The sequence below is a fragment of the Emys orbicularis genome, chromosome 1 (assembly GCF_028017835.1).
Source record: "Emys orbicularis isolate rEmyOrb1 chromosome 1, rEmyOrb1.hap1, whole genome shotgun sequence".
Lineage (NCBI taxonomy): Eukaryota > Metazoa > Chordata > Testudines > Emydidae > Emys > Emys orbicularis.
In genome coordinates this window covers 354991397-355000533 of record NC_088683.1, presented here as the reverse complement: position 1 = coordinate 355000533, position 9137 = coordinate 354991397, and positions in this window count along the sequence as shown.

Below are 9137 nucleotides of genomic sequence, written 5' to 3'. Positions count from 1 at the left end.
CTAGCGAAGCCGGGCACTTTAGAGACGCTCCCCGGAGCGGGAAGTGGGGCTGCCATTCAGCGGGTGCCGCCGGGCGGGAGGCGGCCGGTTCACGCTCGCGCGCTGGAGGGGGCGGAGGCGGAGGCGAGGATTCGCAGGCAGAGGAGGGGGTGCAGTGATCGGGGGGAGGGGGGTGCAGGGCTTGGGCGAGGGGCGGAACAGCAGGCGTAGGAAGGGGTGTGTGCAGGGGAGACTCGGTGCAAGCGGAGCTCGCTCTCGCCGGCAGCCGGACCCCCAGCTTCCAGCCTGCCGCCTCTGCCCAGGTGCTGGTCCAGGGGCGCCGCTCCCTCCGGGGAAGGTGAGTGGTTCTCCGCGGCTCCCCGCAGCCAGGGCACTGCCCAGCTCCACTCCCGCTGCAGCGCCTGGAGCGGGGAGCTCGCCCGCCTGCCCGCCCGCCCGCCTCGGGCAGTGATGAGTTGGGAACCGGGCAGCCTGGAGCGCGGTCCCCAATCCGGCCGCTCTCGGGGATCGCCTGCAGAGCAAGGCGGGCTGGCCATGCAGCGGGCTCTCCCCAGCTCCCACCGGCCTGGGGGGGGACACAGCCGGCTCGCCCTCCATTTCCTGGGGAAACTGGAGTCACCGACCAAACCTTTTCCTGCTTCATCGTTCAAGGATCACCTTCAACTCCGGGCCGGGCAGTTGGCTGTCTGCTCCGCCGCCGGGCTGGGGTTGCGATCGGCACATAAGCACCGCTGCTGCTTTTCAGCCAGGGGCGAGAACTTTGTCTGGAGTGGGGTTGGTGGGGTTTTTTAAAAAAAAATCTTTTGCAGAGAGTCGGCTGTGTCTATACACGGAAGATGTCGCGATATAAAATAAGGTTTTGGGGGGGGGGGTAGAAGTGTTTGGTTTCCAAAGCCTGAAACCTGCCCTGCAGTGAGTTGCAGGAGATTTCAGTCCCAGGGAAATCTGCGTGCTTCCTGACTTCCGAACAAGATTTGCACGGCTTTGCGTCTGTCTCGTTTTCCCTAGCAGATGGTGTGGCATGCATGTGTCTCTGGTGATGATTTCCCTTCTCGCTTTTCATTGTATTCCCTTGTCTCCCCGCCCGGAATGGTGGCTGTCTGATGAGCAGTTGAAATTGCCACGGTTGCAAGTAATCTGATCAGCAGCTGGAATCAGTGCCCGCCTCCAGTGCCCAGATTCAGGGCTTTGATTTCACACACTGCTCCCTGGTTCCCCGCTTCCAGCTCTCTCTCCCCATAGGCGCAGGATTCAGGGGAAGAGGGGGATAGGAAGGAGGCTGTCTTGTCTGGCTGCGCTCAATGGTGCTCCAAAGACACATTTTTAAAGGAACTTTTGGAGAGCAGCGATCTGATCAAGGAGACGGGGGAGGGGAGGAAAAAGCCGCTGCGAAGGCAGTGCTCGCCCAGGTTAAGAGGTTACTGTCTCGTTAACATCTGCCTGGATCAGCCCAGACATGCACACTGGTGGAAGGATTGAAGCCACACAGCGAAGGATAAAGTTGATCTCATGGTCTGGTCTCGAATCCGGTGCATGCAGCCTGCCTAGTCCCGGAATTTCCAGCCTCTCTAACTGGATTAAACTGGAGAGGGGAAGGGCGGGGGGGAAGTGGCAGAGGATTTGTCTTCTCGAAAAAAAGCAGACAGCCCACCCGAGGAGGAGAGGGGAGAGAATAGATAAGGCACACACGCCTTGTAAACTTTTAACCAGTCATGAGATTCACGCAACTTTTATTAGTAATGCCCTAATCAGTAGCTCATGCCATGGTAAATTTATTAATGTGCTAGACCGCAGCACACGTCAGTTGATTGTGAACAAAACACCCTTTATCCTACTGGCTTGGTTGAAAAATCATGAATTGAGAATTTGATTGCACTTGCTGTGCAAAACTAAAGAGGATGGGAAGATGCTAAATACCTAAGATTGTTCCTGGCATGGGAGGGGTTCAGGGTTCCCCTCCCCCCCAATAATCGATGATTCATGTTGCTCTTAGCTTGGGGGCAAAATCCTAATGTAATTGAATGGCAGCAAATGGAGCTGAGAACCACTGTTGCAAGAAGAAATGAGCCATGTAACTTCTCCAGTGGTTAAGACAAGTACAGTCAGACTAACTCCTGGTTTGTCAGTATGGGCTGGGGAGCTTGAGTTCTTGAGATGAAAGATTTGCCCAGACATCAGCTATAATAAATCAGATCATGCTACCCTGTATACAGCATTCACTCAAGTTACATTAGGAAGCTCCTCTTTCTGGACACTGCTCTCTGCGCTGTACAAAGCCATTGGTGCTGAGCACTGTGATTACAGTCAAATCACACTGTAGGAGTTATTGCCATAGAACCAGTGCTAGTATTTCAAGATGCTACAGATCTCACGGTGATGGTGAGCATTGAAAATACCTGGGCAGAAAATATGAACAAACTGCCCCATAACTGTGAAAACTTCTAAAGATGCTGCTCTGACTCTGTCAGCAATGCCTTCTTCTCCCACAAGATGCTAATATGATTGGAGAGGGCATGACAGTTAAAACCTCTTTCCAAGAGTTTGCAGTATAAGCCTGTCCTCCTGCACCCCACTAGCCGAGGGTGTGGAGGGGACCCTAGCTCTGTAAGAGTTGGTTTAGCTTTAATCTTCAACATCACTGTCGTTACACTATCACCTGGAGCTCTGATCTCTGCTAAGGATTCTGTGCTACTGAGTCCTGTAAAGCTACACAGGGAGAAACAATCCCTGCCCTGAAGAGCTCACAGTCTAAACAGACGGGGCAGACAAAGGAAGCATTATTATCCCCATTTTTACAGATGTGGGTGTGGGGAACCAAGGTACAGATTAAGTGTCTTGCCCAAAGTCATACAGGGAGTCGGTGGCAGAACCTGGTATTGAACCCAGGTCACCCGGAGTCCAAGCCTTGGACTTGGGGGAGGGATAGCTCAGTGGTTTGAGCATTGGCCTACTAAACCCAGGGTTGTGAGTTCAATCCTTGAGGGGGCCACTTGGGGATCTGGGGCAAAATCAGTACTTGGTCCTGCTAGTGAAGGCAGGGGGCTGGACTCGATGACCTTTCAAGGTCCCTTCCAGTTCTAGGAGATGGGATATCTCCATTTATTTCTAAATTTCTAAACCTTATCCTCAAGCCCCCCTGAGAATTCCCAAATCTTGTTTTATAGTGTCTTGAATGTGGTAGCATGATCCGTGTGTGTGTGCGTGCGTGTGCGTTCCTTTGAGGGGTTTCATAAGTGCTGAGGAGCAGGAAGAGTGTGTGAGCGAGAGAGAGGCATCAATGGTTATATTAAATGCCAATTATGTTGTCAAGACTGTACAATACAATTCTATATGCATGGCATCCTTGCAAACTGTACTCCATACGCCTTGCAGAATTACCTAGGGCAGCAGGCAGTAGTGGTGTCAAGTATGCAAAACTGGTGTGAATGCCTAGGATGGTGAATGAATTACATGTTCCACTATACGAGAATGGAGAGAGATGAACAGATGCTGATGAAGAAGAAGATAATGTGGAGTGTGCCCAAGATGGTGGTGGTGGTGGTGACTTGAGAAATCCTGATAAGACGTTGGTGTGATGGGGAAATCCAGGAAGGGCTCCAGACTGCAGGAGCTGCAGAGGAGAAAGCTCTTGCATCAACACAGTGTAGGAGGAGGGGATGCAGAGAAAAAGCCAGTGCAGAATGATTGGGAAGAGAGATGAGAGAAAGGAGGCCTGTGAATGAGGCAGTCCAGGAAGGGGCTTTAAAATGAAGAGAGTAATTTTGAACCAGTGCCTGCAATGTGGATGTGAAGTGCATCTCCACTCAGTGTGAAAAGCTAGGCGTGAGATTTGAGTGTTCAGGAGGTTTAGAGTTTTTACTCTATCCCTAACTGTTCCCTTTCCTCTTTCAGGCTCTTCTCCCTCCTCCTTGCTAGTCAGCTGGTTGGGGGGGAGGGAGGAAGAGCATGGGGGTGTGGGGATGGGTCTCTTGCTTTATAAGACAATAATTCCTTTTATACCAGCCCCACTGACTGCGTGAGTTTCTGAAGGCTGGGGACGAGTCTGGGATCAGAGAAGAACAGGGGTGTTCTGTGTGGTGCTTCCCAGAGCTAGCGTTTTGGCAGGCAATCAAAAGAAACTTCCAAACATTGAGATTTGGGGGGAGAAGATAAACCTTGGCCAAAACCCCACATTTTTATTTTAAACCTTGGCACCAAGATTAACGAATTAAACAGAGTCAAAAACAAAGGCAGCTGAATGCCATACGGGCATTAGCCTGGTGCTGATTCTCTTTCTTGAATGGGAGCTGCCTCCTCTTACTACTTCTGCTCTAAAGGTTTTTCCGTCTGCAGCATGAACGCGAAAGAGGCAGGAAAAGCAAAACCGGGAATCCTTTGCGAACTCGAAACTGAACGACATTTATTATTATGGAACTTGCTCCCAGTGCCACTCAAGCCAGGCTGAAATCTGACTGTTGGTGCAGTGGTTAATTGATGAAACCTAGCCGACCGTTGGGCCAGGATTGTGGCTGTATGTAATACTTGGTGGTGGTGCTTGTGGGTTCTTGTTCGTTCCCCTTTTTGTATCCTCTCTCTCTGTTGACATCTAACTGACTCTTCTCCTTTCCCTCTCTCTTAGTTGCTAGCCTTCAGGCAGAGCAGCCTCCTGGTTTTTAGGCTGGGAGGGAAGTGCATAGCTAACAGAGAAACAGTGCTCTTCAAAGCATGCTACCATGGGTTCGCTACTGTGTTGTTATTAGACGGGGCCTATCTAGGAACTTCATGGCTGTCATTATTCAGCACGGCGTAGCCCTCCCAGACTTAGCAACAGAGAATATGGGACGCCTGCTGAAAGAAGCACAGCCACCTGCCACTTGAGCTCCAGGAGAATCTCATGAGTTGTTAGCAGAATAGGGCCTATGACACACAGACAAATGATTCCGATTCGTTCCTGTTGCAGAGATGCTGGCTAGTTCAGTACAGTGGTCAGCTCTTTTGGGCGAGGACCTGCAGGCCTCGATCCTCTGGGTCGGTGCTTCTCAACTGTTGGGTCACCACCCGAAGCGGTCGTTGTGTCAGGCCTCTGCACTCCACTGGCCGTTGTCTGTGGCCATTGTTAAGCAGGGCTCCAGCTAAAATGATTGCTAACCCGCTCTGGCCCTCACATGTAGTGTGAAATGTGGCTCTGCTACCAGGTGGCCAGCCAGTGTGGTCTGAGCCCAACTGGGTCACAAACTGATCTTGCTGGAACCAGCTTAATGCAGAGTTTCCATTTAAAGACCGTTTCTTATCCTCTGTACTGCAGCAGGGCCTGAAGGCTCCGGTTGGGACCCTGTTGGGTTAGCCGCTGCTCAGGTACATTCAAAGATGAGGTCCCCGATCCAAAGAGCTGACAGTCAAGACAAGAGGCACGAAGTGAGTGTGACAAACTATATGGGGTGGGGTGGGGTGGGGTGGGGTGGGGGGACGGGAGCCGTGGTAACCACGGGAGCTTGCTCTTGTTCCCAGCATGCACAAAGCCATAGCAGTTGAGATGGGAAAATTCCTCATGGGCCATAGTCTATGGCTAGCCCCCGGCAGTGCAGGATTTGCCCCCTACGGTGTATATATCGCTTGAGAGTCCCAGGCAGTGAGGCTTTCACCCCTTCCTTTAGGGGAGCGCTTCTGTGCGGCATCTAGACCGGTGGGAGAACTGCCGCCAGCCCTTGTCGTGACTGCTGTACTGGGGCCAGGGCCATGGGAGAGCACTAGTGCAGACCAGCCTCGCCATTCATACCACCGTGAGCCGCTCTCAGCAGAGTTAGCCGCTTCATAGTCTAATGTGCCAGCAGCTAGGCTAAGCGAGGGCTCCCATCACTGCTAGGCCCCAGTGCTGGAGCGGTGCGGGGAGCGTCTCCGAAAACCCTGCGTTCTCATAGGCGTCGCCATAAGGAAACAGCTCTCCCTTGGTCATGGAAGCATACCCTTAATGCAAGCTCCTGGGCCCCGACTCAGGGAAGCATCCCTGTTTAAGAATGTGCTTGGATCCCACTTAAGTCAGTGGGACTTAAGCGTGTGCTTAACTCTTAAATGTGTGCTTATGTGCTGGTCTGAACTGGGGCCCAATACAAGGAATGGGGCAAACAGTGCCCTGTTGCACTCAATGGTTTAATGGGGCCAGAATGTGGGGAGCGCTCTTCTGGTACTGTATTTGCAAGGCCACGCTGGCAGGGGTGGGGTGATGCCAGTAGGAGCAGGGCATTGGTACTTCAGAAAATCAGGACTCCCACTCCGGTTACACTAGTGTCAATCATTCACTCCCATGCGTGTCTGAGAGCACAGGTCGGCTCCCTGTGTTTGCCGTGGGGATAATGCTGCTTGCTTCCTTTGCAAAGTGCTTTGGGATCTGTGGATGGAAAAGGCTGTATAAGACTCCTATCCACAATGACCCATGCGTGAGGTTTAACGCACTTAAAACTGACCTGGTTCTCTTATTTATTTTTATTTAACTACATTTTCTTGCCTGGCTTGTACCAGGTTTTTAGCTTTGAAAGCATCTTAGGGGATGTCTACATGGTCCTGCTTTGAGCAGGGGGTTGTACTAGATGACCTCCTGAGGTCCCTTCCAACCCTGAGATTCTATGATTCTATGAGACACAGCCTGCCCGGCCGCTCGCCTCCCAGCCTGGGTTGACAGACTTAGGCTTGTGCTTTAAAACAGCTGTTCAGACAGCACTTTGAAGTTGCGTCTCAGCCTGTGAAGCGGGTTGAGTTTCAGAGTCTGAGCTCCAGTGACTTGCTGCCACTGGCTGTGTAGACATAACCTTTGGTACTTACACGGCCCAAATTGCCGTAGTATCTGAGAACCTCAAACCCCTGGGTTTGTCTTTAAACCGATTTATTCTCCTAACACCCCAGTGAGGTAGGGCGGTGTTGTTATTCCTGTTGTACAGCTGGGGAACGGAGGCACAAAGAGACTAAGTGACTTGCCCAAGGTCACGCCGGAAGTCTGTGGTGGAGTGGGGACTTGAACCTAGGTCTCCCAAGTGCCCTGACGTCTGGGCCATCCTTCCTCTTGCTGTTTCAAGTTGGCTGGAATAGACAAGATAGACATTGTGAGCAAAAAGCCAGTAACCCGCCGATAAAGCCTTGGTCATTACTGGGGGGAGGGAGGAGGGAAGCAAAGCCAGCCAAACTTTCCAGAATAAACATTTTATAAAATCTGCTCAGTGCAGCTCATGGGGTGTAGGCAGCTTGCTCCAGACAAGCCAGCTGCATGGCCTCATTGGTATTCCACCAGGCACCAGCCACGCCGTAAACCTGGCATTTTGTTAGCGTTCGTTACTCAGGATAGTCGTGGTGTGAGGATTTTCGGGAGCCTTTCATTTACAGCTGTGCTGTTAGCAACAATGATATCTGGGAGTGTATGTATGCTCTCCTCCTATGGAAGATCTGCAGCTGCACTTTGAGTGCCCCATGCGGCTAAGAGATTATTCGCCAACAACAGCAAAAACCTACTCTGGTTGTGGCAGTCCTGAAGGGCACCAGAAATTTCAGCTCAGGAGAGTAGGGTTGCAATCTCTTTGTTGTGTCGCACTAAAGATGTGAGGAGCAGGCAGCTTCTGGTGTGGGGAAGAGGGTAGCAGTGTGCAGAGGTAGCACTGTATCCCCCTCCCCCAAGTTCTCGTTGGATCAGTGCCCCAGCATGATGCTGGAGGGCAGGGGCAGGGGAGGGTGCCCTTTGAATGAGACATAATGCTGTGGCCCTCTAAGATCTCATGTCACTTTCTGCAAGATCAGAGGTGTTATCCACGCTGGAATTCATTTGCAGGATTCCCGGGTTAATTTCTTTCTGCCTCCCTCAGGTCTTCATGCAGTTTCAGCTGGATACAGCATTCTTCTCTTCCTCTCCTAAAATGTACGCAGCGTTACGGTGCGCTGTTAAACTCTGGCCATGCTGCGTTCCAGATGTGTCTGCATTTGGGCAGGAGGCTATGCAAGAAGGGGTCTCCTGGTGTTACACTTCAACAGTCAGTTCACCCCTTTTTTGGGGGGCACGTGAAAAGGCACTATGTAGATATAAGCCATCGTTCATTAGTAGCAGCCAACAGGCTGGATGCTATTAACTGCATCTAATTTACGCACATGTTGTGCCGTTACGCTTCGGGAGGCAGCAACTTTCAATGTTAATAGTCCAGTGGGTCACTTCTTAAGGGAGGGAATATTTCATGTGTCCCTGACCCCACCATTGCTGCTTGGTTTGCAACACGTTCTGGTGGCCATTCACATGAGATCCACTGCTATAGAAGATGCCTCCCTCTGTAGTCAGAGGGTGAGGCGGGGAGGGAGCTAATCCTGATTTGCACCTCAGGGGGCTGTGTCTGTACTGTGACTTGTGGTGCATCATCAGCCCTGTTAATTGCTAGGTCTGCGGTGGGAGCTTTCCTTAGAGTCGAGGGTTTCCAAGGGGGTGCTGAATGGTACCATCAAAGCCAGGACAGTATCTGTGAATTCTTAGACACTGAGGTGCTCTCTATCATATTTATTCCTCCATTGGCTTTGCTTTCACGTTTTGAACCCCGGGCCCTGCCCTGTGGGCTGTGTGCGTGACCGAAGGTGTGGTGGAATCCAGTTGTGGCGGTTTTCCTTTGCTACCTTATTGCATGAGGCGACACAGTCGAGCGGCTCCCGGTAGAGGTCAACCCAGAGATTGATCCAGTATTATATGTTTGAGTCGTAGATTTCTGCAAAGGTGGATGGTGCAGTAGCAGCGTTGGTTGGGTTTCCCCCACCTCTTAATGCTCAGCACTTGCCTTGCAGCTCTGAGAGACAAGCAGCATATTATAAAACCAAGTGCATTCCACCCAGATTATATCATGTCTCTGGAAACCGGAGTGCTGCAGAGAGGTACAGTCATAATGAGTGAGTAGAATGGGACCGAGTGCATTTGGGTAGCCAGGTGCGGGAAGCCTCATGTAGGGTTTAAATAGAACCATATAAAGCTGTGGGAGAAGGAGCAAAGGAAAACAGGCTGTTTAAAAACCGAACAAACCTACTTATCTCTCTTTTCCATACCCTGCGGCTAAGGCACTTGACTGGGACTCAGGAGACTTGGATTTAATTCCAGCCTCTGCCACAGACTCACTATATGACGCAGGGCAGATTACTTACCTTGCCAG